Source organism: Phocoena sinus, chromosome 10 (assembly GCF_008692025.1).
Source record: "Phocoena sinus isolate mPhoSin1 chromosome 10, mPhoSin1.pri, whole genome shotgun sequence".
Taxonomy (NCBI): Eukaryota; Metazoa; Chordata; class Mammalia; order Artiodactyla; family Phocoenidae; genus Phocoena; species Phocoena sinus.
This window is the reverse complement of record NC_045772.1, coordinates 51236935-51256946: the sequence shown is the minus strand read 5'-3', so window position 1 is coordinate 51256946 and position 20012 is coordinate 51236935. Positions and strand designations below refer to the sequence as shown.

General features: G+C 39.9%; 1 protein-coding gene across 1 annotated transcript in view; it reads left to right on the top strand.

Annotated features, from left to right (window-relative positions):
* The window catches only part of HMGA2 (high mobility group AT-hook 2), a 139031-nt gene that overhangs the window by 103396 nt on the left and 15623 nt on the right, over window positions 1-20012 (top strand). The window lies entirely within an intron of this gene.

Here is a 20012-nt window from a genome sequence, read left to right as displayed (position 1 = left end):
GTCTTGATGTATATAGTTTGTCATGCTTCCAGCTATCCAGATGCCTTTCCTAAATTAATACAAATATTTCCTGGTTTGCGCTCACGGAAGAGAGAGGCTTATTCGTCCCTATCCTATATACATATCCCCAAGGCAGCTCTTTTTAAAAAATATATATTTATTTATTTATTTAGGCTGCCCCGGGTCTTAGTTGCGGCATGCATGCAGTATCCAGTTCCCCGACCAGGATTGAACCTGGGCCCCTGCATTGGGAGCACAGAGTCTTACCCACTGGACCACCAGGGAGGTCCCCCCAAGACAGCTCTTAAGTTACCAGCATCCTCATCTTTTTCGAACTAACAATCCCAATTCTTTTTCATTTCCTTTGATATTTCCATTTTTTAATCTTTTCACCATTTTAACACGGTCTGTGCACAGCAGACTTTCAGATTCCGAACTAAAATATTCAGGGAATTGGCCAAGGTTTTGTATAGGTATTTGGATATTGTGTCTACGTTCATGTATATGAGCTCTGTATATGTATATAAGAGCGGTTTTCTCTGCTCTCAAAACTGCTTCTTAGGTAAAGACTGGGTAACCTTTCGGCCAGTTTGTTGAACCATTTCTCTCAATAGCAAAACCCTCTGTTTTCCATTCTTGTATTGCAGCGTTGTATCTTTAACAACGCTGATTTTTTGAGCTATATGCATGGTGACCACAAAATTTAAATAATTTTCATCTCTGAAGATGAAAGGAAGCTCTTGCTAATTTTAACGACCTATATAAACTCAACTTTGTTTTAAAAGTTAAAAAAAGAAGCTTACGAACTTGATCTTTCCTGAGGACATACATATTTAAGTAGTTAATTTGCACAGGTAGATAACCAACTAAACCTTACATCAGTTCTTCAAGTACCTTACATCGGTGACTTCAAAGAATACACCTTTACTCAACGTTAAACTAAATTCAACTGAAAATAACTCTGTACTTTAAAGAGGATAGTCAGTCAACTCAGTGGGGAAAAACAGTTGATCAAACTAGTTGTTTGCCGTTACCCAGATCAAATCACTGATCCACTGAACAAATCTTTGTAATGTGTCAAGATACAGGTTTCTTTAACTACCATACGCATTAAGTATGGGGTATATGACAGGGAATAGCAGGTTTTTGTAAATGGTGATAAGAACTGTAGAAGGAGGAAAACCATGAAAAATAGAAAAGGATGAGAGGGAAGAAGAGAGAAATGATACCCTCAAGAAAAGCTGAAAAATTATGGATTACTTTCAGAGTAAAATATATTGGACACCTCAATATAGTTGAATGCTTATAAGAGGAGATGCTTTCTGCAATTCCTTTGTTCCTTCATGTATATCCTATACCTGAGCAAAATGCTTCTTCCCTGTGAGCTGGACAGTAGGAAGTCATCTATCTTCAACCTTGTTTGGTTTGTAAATAGCTCTGTAGAAAAGATCTGTTGCACTCTGGAAAGACCTTTTCCATGTGTTCCCTCTCACTCTCAGAGGCCAGATAAAGGGCACAGCTGTGACCGCCACCTTATTCCTTCAAGGATTGTTTACAAAAGATTGAAAAATGTGCCCAGGGCCCATCCTCTCCCCTCTGTGGAACTAGCCCCACTCAGGTGGGCTGGCTTTAACAGAAACAGAAGAGAGTGTGTGGGTGGGCCTGACATCTTTCAACACATGCTTTTTGCTTTCTCCTACTGAATTTTTAATTTCCATGAAGTGTCAGTGGAAAAATGGACACTGGTCTTCTTTCTTTTTTTCTGCTCCTTTGCAGGGATTGGGATTCCGTGCTTTGGGATAATGAAGTAGGTTGTCATTTCCTCCCCTAAATAATACACTGCAAAGTGGAAATGCAAATTTCCTATGGAAGCTCTTAGTAGCAGGTGGTATTTCCTTAATATATTGTTTTTGACCTTTGGGGAAATTGGCATTATGAGCTGACTTTGGAAAATTAAAATAGCATCAAAGTCCTACATTTTAAATGAAACAATGTCTTAGTTAATTTGAAAACATTAGACTGGAGTACTACACCAGGAAAAGACGTAACATGTTTCGCTTTTCTGTGTTATTTTAAGGTTTGAATTCATGGAGGACAAGAAAAGGGATATGGCAGAACTGCATTTACTAATTCATTAAGAGATTTTTTTAAAAGAAGGAAAAATATGTACTTTTAAGTTTTGCTTGAAACTTTTGCTGTTGACTAATGCTGTGATACATTTAGTCAGTTGTACAAAGAGTTAGGCGTGGGACGATTCAGATGGCGACTCTGAGTTGAGCTGAAGGTAAAGACATCTGTATTTTTCATTCATTTGCTCAGCAGCACTAAACTTCAAGCTTGTTTTTTGTTCAGCATCAAAGAAAAAGTTGCTTTATGGTTATTGAAAATTTTTTTAACTTACATATTTCATGAAAGGGACTCAAGTCACTAGATCTTTGTATTCCTTATAGTTATTTTTCTGCCCAACAGCCCTTCTGCATGCCATCTTGTTGAATAACGAAAACATAATTTTATTCTTTTTCTTTGCCTTTGAAGAAAAAAATTTAAGAAGTCTAAATACCATTCACATTTTGGAATTTCCTACTTTACTCCCTCCCAAAACCATCATCTTACAACCATGTAAAGCGATCCAATGTTGAGAGACTTAAGGGATTCTCGCTCCTATAATATCCTTTATATGGTTATAACTTCTTTGTTTATCAAGGGCAACAAGAATGAAATCCAGGAGCTAACAAAGTTTATAGATAGATGTATGTGTGTGCACACGCGTGTGTAGGCAGATTGATATATATCCAAGGCTTTGTGTGTCCAAATATGCATGGTATTTTCAGCATACAAGTTGCCGATCAGGCATCTGTATTCTTTCCCCTCTAAAAATTCTGAGTGTGTGGACCTATTAGTAGCTAGAGGCCAGATCACCGCAACCAATGGAGGACTAAAATATTTATCAAATCCAAGAAATGGGAGTGCTTTCATAGTTTAAACTAATAAATTCGGCTAGTTTAAATAGTTATCTTTGTTCTTCAGTTGTACACAGTTTGTAGCACAATTTGACTTCAAGGTCCAGGTTTTTGAATGCAAGAAATCTACATTTTCATCCTAAGAAGCGTGAGGCAAGATACTTAGATTTCACTGAAGGGTCACATTCATCGTCATTGCACGACCTTTCCCAGAAGAAAGGGAAATGAGAGCTGGGGTCAAAACCAGATACTGTAAGAGTTCAGCGAATCTTTGGACTCTCAGAAAATATTAATTTTCCAGATAGTTGAATATTAACATCTTTAACTTTTTAACTTGAAATTTTGATAATGTTGTATGTGAAAATCTGGCTAATGGATATGGTTCGTGTGTCTCTGGCTACAACTATAAATGCACTGAATGTAATTGTTTGTGTTTCTTGATGACACTCGGTCATTATCGTGAGCATCACTAGACTTGTCAAGTGGCAAAGATCATATTCTTTCATCCTTTCTTCCTTTCTCATTTCTTGAGTACCTACTGTATGAGACGAACCTGTGTGCCGCCCTGATCCTAGAAGGCACTCAATGAACGTATGTTGAAGGAATGAAAAAAATGAATGAACAAACAAGCTCAATGGGAAGTTAGAAGGATAGATTCAGTTCATCAAACCTCGTTTTGGGTGTAGGACCAAGCACAGTGCTAGCTGAGACTATAGAGACACTTATATGATCATAAATAGTATGGTATATAGGCGTGAATGTATTCCCCACCAGACGTGGTGCCCTGCTCCATGTTTGCAAAGTACTCCTAACACGAGATCAACCACTTTCTCATGAAACGGGAAGAAATCTGTGCATCTGCTGGACTCTCTGGGCATTGTGACATGGCTACCATCTGCAAAATCCTAAAGCGGCCATCTCCTCCAAGGGTTTCCTCACTTTCTAGAAAACAGTTCTTGTAACAGCTACAGTCAACGAACTTTTCTTTGCCACTGCCCTTCAAAACAAACATGATTTTAGCATCCTCAGTGCACATCACAGACACCAACTTGCCAGTTTATTTCCCGGGCTTCTGTCCCGTGTAGGCTAAGTCTGTTCTCGGGCTGTGACAGAGGAACATTCCTCACCACTTTGAGAATTGGGGCTAGGGTGTTTTGGGAGATGAATTGTATTTGTACAAATGCTTTGTCATCATTACACTCCTATGCTGCATAAGTGGAGGGAAAGTGTGCCCTTTGGAATAGACTAGCATAGATTTCAGTGTCTGTTCCATCCATTATTAGCTGCTTGGGTGACCTTGGGGACCCGAGGTCCACTGGTCAGTCCTCATAAACATGGTGATATATATAGGAAAGGCCTTTGCCGAGGTCCACAAAAGCTTGTTCCTTTATTATTGTCACCTTTATCAGATTATATATACCTGACCAGACACAACTCCGAGCTAGATGTCTTTTTTTTTTTAATAAATTTATTTATTTGTTTGTTTATTTTTGTCTGCTTTGGGTCTTCGTTGCGGTGCGCGGGACTTCTCATTGTGGTGGCTTCTGTTGTTGTGGAGCGTAGGCTCTAGGCGCACGGGCTTCAGTAGTTGTGGCTCGTGGGCTCTAGAGCACAGGCTCAGTAGTTGTGGCGCATGGGCTTAGTTGCTCCACGGCATGTGGGATCTTCCTGGACCAGGGCTCGAACTCGTGTTCCCTGCATTGGCAGGCGGATTCTTAACCACCATGCCACCAGGGAAGCCCCTACACGTCTTTTTTAAACTTTCCTTAATGTTTGTTCTTTAAGCATAAGCAATACTGCAGAGTTGCCCTTTAGTTTACCCCTGTCCCCGCTGCTGGAAGCAGTGGCTCGACTGCTGGTCAATAGCAGGGGACTTTCAGGGTGTGCACAGCTTAGCATCCTGAAGATGCTACTGTAGTTGTTGAGTCTGGGGGGAAACATTAGGAAAAGTAGATTGTGCACACAGCCAAGCTTTCACATCAGTTCTGCATTCTATTGATGTCGAACAATAGGTTGGAAACTTAGCTTGATTTTAAGATTATACAGGGACTATTATCAATTATCAGAACCATTAGGAGAGTTACTAAGCAGTAAACGTGTAGTGAGTGGAATGTTCTCTTTTGGATGCTTGCTTAGCAGTTGTTTGAGAATAGTCCGGTAGTCATCTTAGCACAAAGTAGCTACTCAAAATTTTGTCAAATAAATGAAATCTCTTTGACAGAAATATCTGCGTAATGGCAGTGTGGTATATATGATCGTTATAGCCTAAGGGCATCTGTTTGATTTGGGTTTATTTTTTTCTGTCTGTGTAACACTCATGCAGATGTAATGTGAATAATGCTGCTGTGTCCTAGAGAAAAGTGTTATCTCTTGACTCTTTTTAACAGCCTAACCATTCTAAAGGTAGTTTGCAAGCAACGCATAACTTTGAAAAAGGAGAATTAAATTTGAATTTAATTGAAATTCTAATTTTGTAACTTGCTGAAAGTTATTTTTGGAGAGAGGTAATTTTTGAAGAAAATAAAGCATTGGGTTTTTTTTTTTTTAATCCTGCAGTCTAATTGGTAGTCACTAATTAAATTTAATAAAATATAGGTTCCTCTCAAAAGAAATGCCTGACAATAGTACATTTTAAAGCTTGGCTGTCTTTCCCAGCAGCCCAGGGTGTTCTGAAGACAGGAGAACAAGGGAAGTACTTTAAGCCGTGAAGTCTTGCAGGGTTGCAGTTATGAAAAAAAGCTACAGGGAATTCTCATACATGCCTGACACATATAGCTTAAATGTTCACATGGCTGGATGCATTCAACAAATGGGATCTGTGGGTCAGATGCAGCTTGCAAGCCACTATTATTAAGCTGTTTTACCACTAAGTAACGGCTCCTGGTTAATATTGTGAATGCGTGTGTTCTTTGCTCCTCTCTGTAAATCTTTTGTTCCATTCCTTTTTTTTTTTTTTTTGGCCTTATAAGAACGTGGGGGGAGGACATCCCTATCCACAAATCAAGTGCTTTAAATAGCCAGGAGAGAGCCGAATGAAGGAAATCGGGCTAGATAACATCTTTGTAACATGTATGCCAATGAACTCTGCATCACACAATACAAAGGAAATTGCCATCGTCATGTGCAAGTTAGGCGAACAAAGCACATAAAAAATCCTGCTCCGGAAAAAAAAAAAAAAAAAAAAAAAAAAAAAAAATCCTGCTCCGGTTGCCGTGCATATACCTGTGCAGGCAAAATCGGAATCTTGAAGGCCACAGAAGTGACACGTTGGCAAATCAGAGTGGGGGGGTGGATTTTAAATTTCTATTGCAGAGACTCCAGTAATCGTTCACCAGAGTGAAACCCAGTTCTTTGATGTTGAACGTTGCAAGTCACCAGCCGGGAGGGATGCTGCCCTTGCCCCTGCGGCTGCTATTGCTGCTACTATTACTACTACACCACCCCCACCCGCCTCGCGCTATTAAATAACGATTAGGAGGTTTTTACAGCCAGCAGTTGTGCCACGTGCGTTAGAGATGTTAATCGTTTTTAATCACCGCAACGGCCCCGCGAGGTATCCACGTTATACGAATTAGGAAATCGAAGTGTAATTTGCTACCAAGTCACAGGGCTTGTGCATAACTGGTCTAGACCTGAGTTTAGAAGCCATTCTGGTTCTAAAGCTTGTTCTCCACCACTGCCTTAAACTTCCTTTGTGTGTGTATGTGTGTGTGAAAGGACCAAAACTCTGCAGGTACCAAGACGTCGCCTCCAAACCTTGACAAGGTAAATGGAGTTTCTTCCGGGAGAATTTCCTCAAGGCCGAATAGCTGTCTCTGTAGTACTCCAAAGCAGTTTCCACATCCTGGAAAAAGCAGCTACAATCAAAGATAGCACCTTACAAACATCCTTCCTTTATTTAAAAAAAACTACTACCGCCAACAGTCCCTCCTAAGATCAGAGGTGCACACACGGATCTGGCAATAAGCCCAGACATACCAAGACATATATTATCTAGAGCTCTGGGCAAGTCATTCACAGAGTAGGGACAGCCTAAGGTCTAAGCCTGGGCAGCCTAAGGACCCAAGCACAAGAACCCTAGCCCAGGTTCTGCTCTTCTACAGAGCAAAGCAGAACTCCCGGTTGACTCCCGTTAAAAGTCAATCGACATTTAGTCGACTTCCAGACGATGGGCAGAAGCTCCTGTTAGTTATTTCCTGCCCATCTCTGGAATCCCTTTTGGACATGACCAATGAGTTACAGCTGGATTTCAGGCAGCGTGGCACACTCATTTAACTAACTGTCAGGAACAGCTACACCCTTCGGTCCACGATGAAATGAACTCAAATCTGGATTCACCAAAGGAAAATTCCAAACAGTCCGGGAAAGCAAAACCCCCATGCAACCATCTCCGTAATAATCATAACACTGCAATGCGTACATTCTACAAAGAGGCCTGTTCTTCTACCTCCTGTGAAACAGCTTGACAAAGACCAAAGCTTTATGCCCTAGTGCGGGACAAACAAGGCAGAGAAAAATCTTGTGCAGGTGATCTCAGAGTCAAGAGGGCACTACCTGCCAGCGCTCAGAGACAGAAGGAATGGCACAGGGAAGAGTATCACAGCCAACTGATTGCTATTCTAGATCCATCCCCTCTTTTGCTTTGTTCACAGAAAGTGACCCTTTTCCTAGCCCAGGGGTAAGTCTGATTTGTCTGCGCCAGTCATGGTGATCCCATTCTTCTTGCAGGGAGAGGAGAGCAGAGAAGTCTGCTCTCCAGAGGAAGTGACAGACAATCTCTCCTCCTGGAGACACTGACTTTCCTGGAAGCGCCACCAGGAACCGCCATACGCATTTTGTGACTCTGGGGAAGATGGGGTGAGAACAAATGTAAGATGGCGGAGCAGAAGGATAGAAAGAATCTGAAACCCCAAGGATTTAACCAACTGCATTTAACCTGCTGAATTAACCAGCTCTGGAGGGGCACCATCTCCAGGCTTTCTGTTTGTTTTTTGTGGGTTTTTTTTTTATTCATAATAATAATATCCTTATTAAGACTGTTTGAGTTGGGGTTCCCTATTGTACCCAAAAGCATACAAGAGGAATTTTCTTTGGTGGGATACTTGAGACTCATCAGAATTCATTACCTACATTTTTATAAACTGGTTAAATTTCTATTACCCTTCCCCACATACACTGACCTACAGGAAACAGAGGGAGATAAAGTCGTATTTAATATGTCTTCGCATGTTTTAAAAATATACCCATGTCCCTCTCCCCACTCTTGGATCCCTGGGGAAAATATCTCCCTCGTGTCAACTACAGTCTTACTGGTTTTCCTATGACGATGTTCCTCAGAGTAACATCCAGAGGCCCAGTTGCTTATTTATAAGGCAGGTTACTGGTCCCTCCTGAATCAAGGAGTGGAGTCAGGAATCTGTATTTCTTCAGCGTCCTTTTATGAAGTCTATGAAAGGGTATCACCACCACCTGAGGAAAAGGAACTGGAAGAAGAGGAGGACTTCCTCCAGGCACCAAGAGGGTGTAGAAATCAGATGAAAACAATTTTTTGAATATTTACTCTATGGAGAAGACAGGAAGTGTGCTAGGAGCTGAGTCAGGTGGGTGGGCAATTTCCCTGGGAGTTTTCCATTGGTGGCGCCGTCTGCTTAGGGTTTGCAGATACAGCTTCTCTGAGACTGGAGCATGGAGTCGTCCACGTCCATAGCTTTGACTAGTAATTGTGCCTTAATGTAAATATATATATATATTACATATATATATATATATATATATATATGCAGGCTTTAAATGGAGTGTTTTAAACGACTCCCTCTCTATGGCAGTATATATTTATATATATCGTGGGTAAAAAATAAGTGTCATGGGTGGTCACATTCCAAAGAAATGAACACATTCACAAAAGCACCAGCCAGTGAATGCAGAGGCCATACAGGACAAGGGATTAAAGGCAAGAGACATACAGATTTCTTGAGTAGAAAGACACAGGGAATGAGGAGAGATGTCTGATGATGTAGATGAAGGGTCTGTATGGAAGGATCTGTATGGCATCTGATGGGAAGCAGGCATCGTTATTCTTTCTCACGTTGTGCTCACAGACAATAATATATATAATACATGAAATTATAAGCACCACAGATACGGGAACTGTGTCTACTATTTCCTATGTCATAAACACCATGGAATTTATAGCTAACATTTTTTAACACCGTCACATGTTAGAGCAAGTGATAAATGGGGAAAAAAACAAAAATAATTTATTAGCATTTATCACAGAAATCTTAGCCTTCACAGACTTGCCTGAATTTGTTTCCATAAACTTTTCAACGGGAATAAGGGAAATAAAAGAATAAAGGAAAGCATATATATACATAGCAGGACAGGATTTCTACTTCTATAGAAACCTAGTGTGAAAGAAGATGCTATTTATATTTCTTGACAAGAAAACTTTTTCCAGAAGAAAGCTGTTACTATGAAAATAGCTTCCTAATACTGATTTTGCCTTTAAATATATTAGAAGCCTTCGTCTGAACTAAGATCTTTTAATATCATTACATTAAAATGCAGTTTTTCTTATTTGATCATTTTTCTTCTTAGTGAAGTCATAATCCTAGAAAGCCTGACTTTTATTATCTTTTTAAACAGATGCTCTTTTTATGGAGGAGAGGAGATGCTGCATATAGCACTGATTTTTAATAAGAAAATAAGCACAGAATAAGCTGTTCACTGCAGCAGTGTGGCATAGTAGAAAGAGCAAAAGATGTGGAACCATGTGACCTGGGCTGCAGTTGTAGCTTCGCTGTATCCTGGCCTTGTAATCCCTTGTAAGCCATTTACTGTCTTTAGGGTTCCGCTTGCTTGTGTGTAAATCTGAACAGCGGATGGCTGTTGTGGGGTAAATCAGACAGTACACGTTAAATCACTTTGTAAATGGTACCTTGCTCTGTTATTCATATATGATCAACAGAAATACAAAATGAAGAGTCATGTCACCTTATCCTGAATTGTAGTTAAAGAATGTTTGATTCCATGGGTGTGATCACGAAACAGAGTTCAGAGAGACGTTTCTGGAATGGTCTAAACAAAGACATGTAGTTTTTAGGATGACAGTATACCGATGCCAGAATCATCAGTTTTAGAGCAGTTGAGCTGAGGTAGAGCTGAGTTAGGTAGTGCAGGGGGTTGGTTGCCTCAGTCTCCGCTTGAGTGTGAAATAGAGATTTCGGAGACAAGCCTGATGAAATGTGAGGTTCTTCTGAAGAAGGAAGGGAGATGTTTTAATTTACAGATTCTGAAGAAAGGGACATTAATCCAGACAAAACCTCCAGGGAGGGTCCAGGAAGAAAGTATTCTCTGGAAAGACAGGCGTGCTGGGTACACTCTGGAAGTTTGAGAACGTGCAAGGAAGAGAGCCTACTTCTACAACTGTTTAAAACGTTCAAGGACATAAGCTAATGTTCAGGAATAGTTAACATTTCTCGGATTGAATATTAAACCTCCTCCAAGAAAAACAACTCAACTGCTAAAGTCAGTCTCAGGCTAAGGCCAAGAAAATACTGCTAACTTAGGGTTCTAGGAGAGATATGACTCAGTTAAGTACCATAGAGCTCTCAACCCATAAACTATCCCTTTGTAGTCCTTAACAGTGTAAGAGATTACAAATAAATTTACTGACTCTTTCCTTACGGAAAGGAAATGCCTAAAATCATGATTCAGCTTTTTAAATTCGGTTTCCATGTGTAACTAGTATAGCTGCTGGGAAATACTGGCTCCTCAAATCATTTTGTAAAACCATTTTAAAAAAAATTTTACTGGAGTATAGCTGATTTACAACATTGTGTTAGTTTCTGCTGTATAGCAAAGTGATTCAGTTATACATATACATATATCCACTCTTTTTTAGATTCTTTTCCCATATAGGTCAGTACAGAGTATTGAGGAGAGTTCCGTGTGCTATACAGTAGGTCCTTATTAGTTATCTATTTTATATATAGTAGTGGTAAAACCATTTTTAAGTGTTTTAGTCTACGACCCAGACAGATGTTCTCAGCATCAAAGAAGTTTTCTAAGTATTGATTCTAAATCTCTTTCGTTAACATGAAAGTAATTAGAACTACTTAAAAATCACATGATTTCTATCCCATGCAAATGGGCAAACACACAAAAAAGGGTATTACATGTGATATGAAAAATTGTGTCTCTAGTTCATCAAATCCAAATCCAGTTTCATATAACCACTCTGAATGTTAAGAAGACATTAAGAAGACGTTGTATCTTAAGTGGACTTTGAAGTATGTCCCCAACAAATTTGGAGTATTAATTATTGCTCATCTCCTATAGTATACAGTTTAATTTCCATTATCTTATAGATGTCTCCTTTTATCCATTATTGACCATTAGTCTTTCTGTCTGGCTAAAGTTGGCATTAGCGAAAGTTTGACTTTAGTCCATAGCATCTACGCACATGTGTTTGATTTGTCAAAACCCAAAGCATAGTGTTCCACATATTTATTCATTTCACTTTGGTGCTGTTAGCCACGTGTGCATTTGCAAAGTGAACTAGCTTTGTGAATGGTCAGACACAGAAAAAAGAAATATGTAAAGAGAATAAATAAATAATTTGCGTCTTTAAAAAATACCCAAAAAATGCATAGTGTTTCTGTTTAAAAACCTGTAGGATGAGTACATAGGTCTGAAACAAGATTAATTCTTTTTCTATGGAGTAACACTAATCTCACAATTTTTACTCAGCTCCTTTGCCTAAGGGTGAATTCTTCCCCCCAAATCTTGGAGATGAAATTTTTTATAAAAATTGAGGTGAAGTCTACTCGTGAGACAACGTGTTCTTTACCCGACGTGTGTGTGACTGTTTACTTCGGAATGCTTTATATCCCCAAAGTACAGCCATCTTCCGTAAGATAAAAATCCCTATTGAATGCTGTAGCTCAGGAGCTGCAGCTCAGGAGCACAATTTTAAGTTTAAAATTAACCATGGTAGGGCTTCCCTGGTGGCGCAGTGGTTGAGAGTCCGCCTGCCGATGCAGGGGACACAGGTTCGTGCCCCGGTCCGGGAAGACCCCACGTGCCGCGGAGTGGCAAAAAAAAAAATTAACCATGGTTTTAGCAACACTACTGCCATAGCTGCATTTTTGTTTTGTTTCGTTTTCTGACGTTTTTAAACTTAATTCTAATCTTTAACTTTCCAAAGTGAAAAAGAAAATTTCTTTCTACCTGTATTTTTCGTGATAGGGATGAATGATACATTTCCTCTATATCAAGTCTGCAAATTTCTTGTATTTTTTTTCTTCAGTGAACTTACCTCTACCTTCTCATGTTCCCTATTAGAGGGAAAATAGCTCTTCTTTCTTATGATTATTCTTTTTTTACTTTGATGAGCATGCCTCTCTACACTTAAGATTACATTGAACATAGGGGGAAATTAATCTAAAATTGCACGTTATACTTTTAAAATATTTTATTTATTTTGTCTGCGTCAGGTCTTAATAGTGGCATGAGGGATCTTCCATTGCGACGCACGGGCTCTTTGTTGCAGCACTGGACTTCTCTCTAGTTGTGGCGTGCGGGTTTTCTCTTCTCTAGTTGTGGCGCCCAGGCTCCAGAGTGCGTGGGCTCTGTAGTTTGTGGATGCAGGCTCTCTAGTTGAGGCACGTAAGCTCAGTAGTTGTGGCATGCGGGCTTAGTTGCCCTGCGGCATGTGGGATCTTAGTTCCCCAACTAGGGATTGAACCTGCGGCCCCCGCATTGGAAGGCAGATTCTTTACCACTGGACCACCAGGGAAGTCTCACGTTATATTCTTAATATCCTCATTTGCCTCCCCCATTAGACTCTAGGATCCTTGAGACTAGGAGACATTTCATATTCATTTTGTATGCCCAGTGCCCATCTGATGTGTAGTTTATCAAATATCAATTCAAATTTAATGAGCCAGTGAATAACTTCATCAGGTCAAATTGTAGAAGGTTGGCTTTGGAAACTAATCAGGACGCTGAGGGTTTTTTTAAGGATTTCTCGTTGATCTTTCTCCTCCATTCTGAAGGTGTCTGAAAGGTACCAGAGGGAAGGCAAAAACTCCAAAATATTGGCTCTCAAATCTGTTTTCATGAGAACTACTGTGGCTCGTTGCCATACACATTCAGGCTGATGTTAATAAACACTAACTAGAGTAGATTGTGACTATTCTCATCCTTGAACAGATTAAACAAGATCAGCTGCAGCGAGGGCACTTTACTATAATAATCCAATAAATACTTTTGAAATGATGCTTACTTTTGTCTTTTGCGATAAGTCCAAGAGTAAAGCCAAGTTGAGTAGAAAATAAAGAACACCTCCCCTTCTCCCCAATACCGAGCAAAAATTCCAGAGATTTTGCCAAAACTCCCCATAGATTTATCACTTGATAGGAGACATTGTACAGAGAACTACAAAATCTCCTTTACTCTCTAAGGGCCAGATGTTACTGTCAAATTGTAACCATTTGAGGCTCCACGTGAACGCACGTTGCACAGTCAACTCTAAGTGCACACAGAAGGCGCAAAATATAGAAGTTGTGACCCAACCCAGGCTTTTTCTAAGCTGGAGAAAAATTAGCACTAGCTACTTACTTATGATGGATGGTTTCTCCTCTTTACTAAGGCCTCCCACCACAAGGGGGCAGGATCATCCTCAACTGAGGAAGCCATTAAAACAGGAAGACTCTCAGCCCAGTAACAGTGGTATAGGCAATAGGCGTGAGATTTGTATATAGCTACAGCTGAGTCTCATCCTCACATTGTTGAACCAACATTTGATCTGAAATTCTTCAAACTTCAGACACACCTTCCTATCTAATTACCAAAAACATTCCTTAGGGAGATCAAATAATTTTTTGACCACTTGGTGTTAGAGAATGCTCTGAACTCAACTTCTGTATAGGTATGTCACTAACTGAGAGTTGACCATTCATTTTAAATTGAACTAGAAGTCACAGTTTTCATAGAAAGCCACCCTGAATAACTACCAAGAATTGTTATATGCCAGTCACTCCAGCCATTCAGTTTCAATGAAGAGGTCAAGTTCAGAAGGGCTTGGAGTGGGTATGAGAAGTTAGCTAGATGATCACAAAGACAGACATGGTGCTCTGGAAGAAAGGCTGCAGAATAAATGAGAACACCAGAACATCACACCTGGTAAAGGCAAATCCCTCCTCCCACCACAGAGTCTGGCAGAAAACTTTGGCAAAATAACTTTAAGGGTCAGGATGCGGGGTGGAGAGTCATAAGCAGAGAGACTGAGTGCAGGATCTAGGTTCATAAAAAGTACAGAAATCTGTTGGCTGATCCAGCCTAATGACAAATCACAAAAATTATATAGTTGAATTAGTGAGAACGGCCACCTTTCCTTGATTCTATTAGGTTAAACCATATGAAATTGTTGCTATTTGACTGGTTTTGACTGACAAAAACTCAAGTCCATATGGTTCAACCTAACAGTATACACCACACTGAGTGAATGCTATGAAGATGCTCTGACTCCAGCTATCCTGGTGATACGGGTATGATGGAGGATTTGCATCTAGAGATCAGAGACTGTTATTTTACATTCCCTGGAGCTCTTGGTGTTGCATTGAGGAGCCTCAGGGACATCCTGGGAAGACAGGGAGTGGGTTGGGAGGCCATGTGAATGAGGCATCGGCACTCCAGTCAGAAGTACCATTTTGTCTGCTTCCTGTTGTAGGATTCCACGTGGATAAGATCTGATTTGTAAAAGAAGAGGGAGAGGGTCTTAGGCTTTTTTTTTTAAAGGTTCAAAACCTATAGCACATACAGTTCATTTTTTAAAGGGACCAAATATAAATCTTGACATTCTGAAATACTGAAGTTTTAGGACTAAATCTAGAGCACCATGAACAAGTGTGTTGATTACCTCATTTCATGAAATGCAAGAAAGAATTTTCATTCTTGATGATGGTAGTCTCCCTCCAGCTGGGTTAATGTCATATTCAAATATATATATATATATATATATATATATATATATATATATATATTCAGAACTGCACTGTGAAATTTCAGAGACTGAAAATGAAAAGCATATTTCTCAGCACATAAATGAAAGTGAATCTGGGTAAACGGTTATATACAGAGAAAAAGGTCATCTTTTGAGACTTTAAACTACTTGGGACAAAGGGTCAAAAAGGATATCGTTCAAATCACAAGTCAAAAAGAATTCCTGTCAGTTTGTACAGTACATGACATGGAGTTGCTGCTGGCCTTCCTGGTTCATGGCTGTATTTGGAGTGTTTACGTAGAGACTGGACAGTTTATATAATCTGAGTTGTGTCTACTTATTCAATTTGATACTTTTTAATGAATTTGGTTCAGAAAGCAGTTGAGGTAATAGAGCAATAGGTTGATTTGTTTATTAAATTTTCTCCAAATGGTGGGGGAATTTCATCAGTCAGCTCAGGCAGAAGATGGATCTGGTTGCACTTGTATGGATACAAGCATAAACATAAGCGCCCCTATCTCCATGAGCTGACTTAGGCCATAAAGGACTCTTTGGGAAGTTTAAAAACAAATATCTTTTTAGCAGGATACCATATTTAATTTTAAATGTTAAATGACTGAGCTTATCCTGTGAGCTGTTATTTTGTGAGCTGTGAAATGCCCCTAAAATGTTAACTTTCATTTAGAAATGAGAGTTAACATTTTAGGGGCCTTTCATGTCTCACAAAAGAAATGAGGGTTTTAAAATTCTTTTTTAGTAAACAGCCAGGAGATCTGTCTTGCCCTAGACTGCTATGAGAATGCAAAAACGATCTACATGAAGTTTGTGCTGGGGAACAGAAGTACCTGTTGACTCAGCAGTGGTCTTATGATTTTAAAACCAAGGGGACAAAACCACCTATTGCTAGCTGGCAGTAAAACAAAAAATATAATTAGATTAAAAGCCTACTGCTTACATAAAACCAAAAGACCCATCTGCACGGAGATCCAATGAAGGACTATTTTCTTTCAAAGGTCAACGTAAGACCCTTTGCATAATGATCATCCTTACTTTACTATACACTGTACCTCATTTTTTTAAAAAAAAAAAATTGAGTGGTTAAGCCCAGTTCAAGCCTCTTTTCATTTAATGTTTAAATTAGTATTAAAATGAACTACTAATGTTCAGGTTCTTTGTTATGAAGGATTTTCTTTCAGTACCTACTAGAAGGGGTAGCTTAGCTGTCTAGGCATCAGCTTTGAAATACCTAGACTCCCTGGAACCATAGGCTGGATTCTCAGGAGGGCTGGGGAGCCCCTTAATTATACTGAAATAAATTTCCTACACCAGTGTCTTTCTACAAAATCTTGAAAACCAAAATACTCTGCGGACATTAAAAATTCAGTAACTTTTTCCCTTTCATTGGGAGAAATACTGGTTTGCTATATGATCTCAGAAATCCCAAAATAGGTTCTTTCCTTTTTCATATCCTTTGCACTTTCTTAGCGTGCTGTATCCTAAGCTATTTACAGACTTTAACAATAGTATTTATTTGTTCAAAGATTGTACTTTCAATTTGTCTGAACTAGTCCAATATAAGGGTTAACCTGCAGAAAACTGCACATTGAAGTCCCCGTGGTTAGAGAGGGCCCTTCTTAATCTTTTCATGATTCATTCAGTTGATGGGTTTTTTAATTCTCTTCACAGTTTTATTTTAACATTATATTAATTCAAAGCATTTCTTCAAAGTCCTTTGTTGTTGATGTTCTTTTGTTCTGGGAGGAAGCTCTCTGCCACCCATTGGATTTTAGAAGTTAAAATGCAACTGCGGAATGAGAGATTTTCATTACAAGCTATTTGAAAAGTGTAACAATCTTATAAGGAACTCAAAATCTGAGTGCCTGGAAAGGTTGGCATGCCAGGTCTACAGAGCACCTAAACTGTATAAATTCCCCGTATGCACAGACTTAACTAGAAATGGAACCATCAGAAGTGTCTAAATCAGGGGACTTCCCTGATGGCACAGTGGTTAAGAATCCACCTGCCAATGCAGGGGACACAGGTTCGATCCCTGGTCCAGGAAGATCCCACATGCCGCAGGGCAACTAAGCCCGTGTGTCACAACTTCTGAGCCTGCGCTCTAGTGCCCACACACCACAACTACTGAGCCTGCGAGCCAAGGCTACTGAGCCCACAAGCCACAAATACTGAGCCCTCATATCACAACTACTGAAGCCCACGTGTCTAGAGCCCGTGCTCAGCAACAAGAGAAGCCACTTCAATGAGAAGCTCCGTGCACCGCAATGAAGAGTAGCCCCCGCTCGCCGCAACTAGAGAAAGCCCGCGCGCAGCAACAAAGACCCAACGCAGCCAAAAATAAATTTTTTTAAAAAAGTGTCTAAATCAGGAGCTTGGAGGGCTTTGCTATCTGTTCAATAGAACAGTCGTTGTGAAACCCATGCCTTTAAAAGGGATGTCCTCAGACACTCCACAGCAGGTAATAAGGGCAGAATCTCCAAGCGGGGAGGGGGAACAGCTGGACCCTGCAGGCCTGCCTCTTGCACCCCAGGGTTCACTCTCCATCAGCAGCCTAGGAGAATCAGAGCTAGCCCTGCTGACAAAACCATGAGGCTTCCTGGCTGTGGTAGGAGTGGGGTGGGGAGGGGAACCCTGAGACATCCCAAGGAGAAGACTGAACCTGGAGGTGGAAACCAAGGCTGTGAAGTATAGCTTATCCTCCTGGGTTGAATCGGATTTGACTGTTTTTAAAAGGTTGAGAATGGGTTAGAGCATTATATGGGAGATTAAGAGAATTAGGAGACCCTGGTTGTTTCAGCTTTAGAAAATGATCTCGTGGAAGTTATTTAAATTCCCTCTGCCTTAGTTTCCCTGTGAGCAAATGAAAATAACAAGACCTGGGTCCTTCCAGTCACAAAGGGGCAGATGTTGAAAACAGAAAAGATTTTAGCTTCTATGTGGGAGATGCATGTGTAAAATATTACTCATTTATTAAGGCACAGGGAGATATACAGCTAACCACACTCAAGATTAATATACACAGTTGATATTATCCGTTTTGTCTTAGAAAAATGTAGTGGTCGACCATGCTTCTAATGACAAGAACCCTGGGGGGCCACTGGTTTCTAGGTATCTAAGCTAGCAGATGCCCCAAGGAAGATAAGAGATTTGCAGTTTGTTTGGTGTCCCCCAAAATTTCCAGACAGCAGTTCGTTTCGTTTCCCATTTTATGAATGTATTGTGCTTTCATCTGCATTTTCTACCAAAGCCATTCATAAGAATAAAAGCAACACAAAAGAACAACAACAGAAAACGTTCTCGGCACAGTCTGGAGCCATTGGGTGCCAGGGGCTGGGAAAACATCCTGGCAGCCAGAACCCCAACCAGCATTGAAAGTCCTCAAGGGTCTGTTTGTTTGGTGGTCGGAAAAGTATGAAGTGCTGTGTGGAAGGGCAGCTGGTAGAAGTTCTGTGACACGAACTAGGCCGGGAGCCAGGGCTGGCAGGGTTTCAGACATTGTCTTTCCCCTCATTGAAGTGTCAGGACCTAATTCATGGAAAATTGGGTGAGCTGGCAGCCCTTTCAGAGGATTTCATTGAGACCCGCAGTGTGCAGGAGACACATGAATGTGGGCTCCTAGGCCAAAAAGGGAGGGGGACTTCTGAGCAGTAGGAACCGGTCAGCCTGCAAGAATGTGTGAGGATTTGAAATGGTTTGGGAGTAAACATGTGTACAGGTGCAATCAGCAGGAAAAAGGAGAGGGGAGAAGAGTGGTCCGTTCTTACAAATGACTCTTTTGAAATGAATACTCTCTTAGCACACACATTTGAATCCTAAGAGGCAAGAAGTCCTAATCATCCTTGGTTGGATTCCACCTGGAGAAAACATCATCTCAAAACCTGGGCTTTTATGATGTCATCTCTACTGTGGTTTAAACTCAAACTTTTTTTTTTCAGTAAACAAAAGTATTTTGCCATCTCTTTTATTTTTATCTTGTTCATCTAAAAAAAAAAAAAGCTCTGATGATTTTTATAAAACACGTTTACTATAGTGGCAATAAGACATCACACCATCACTGAAATTCTGAAAGAAAATGAATAGAAGCTCTACCCCTTCACAATATAGTGAATTTACCTTAACTTCTGTAGCAATTTTATTTCTTTCATTTGTACCACAGAAGCATGTCACTGCCCACATCAAAGTGGTTCAGTTCTGTTTGCAAATCTCAGGGATGTGTAGATAGAATAAATAAGGCTTATATTCAGACATGAGAGTGAGTACTGGAAGTAATCCATTAAAAAACTTGGGCTTCAGATCCACCTTTTACAACACCAAAGAATAACTTAAATATTTTTCTAATACTCTAAATATTGGACAGTTAATTTAGGCTGAGTAGAAAAAAGTTTCCTCAGGTATTTTACTCAAAAGAGGGGAGTTTTGCACTACATCCAGAATTAAATACATATAGATGATAAAGATACACAGATATAGGTGTAACAAAATATTCTGCAAATGGTAACATCAAGAAAGTGAACAAACCCACAGAATGGAAAAAAATACTTGCAAATCATATTCTGATAAGGGATATGTATCCAGAACATATAAAGAACCCTTATAACTCAATAATGAAAAGCCAAATACATTTTGAAAAGATTTGAATAGACATTTCTCTAAAGAAGATATACCAATGGCCAGAAAGTACATGAAAAGATATTCAACATCACTAGCCATTAGGAATATTCAAATTGGAACCACAATGACATTCACCTTCACACCCAGTAGGATGTCTATCATTAAAAAGACAGACAATAACAAGTGTTGGCACATATTGGGAGAAATTGGAATCCTCATACATTGCTGGTGGGAATTTAAAATGGTGACGCTGCTTTGAAAAACTGTCTGGCAGCTCCTCAAAAAGTTTAACGTACAGTTACCTTTGTGACCCAGAAATGCCACTCCTAGCTATGTACCTAAGGGAAATGAAAACATGTACACACTAAAACTTATACATGAAGGTTCATAACAGCATTATTCATGATAGCCAAAAG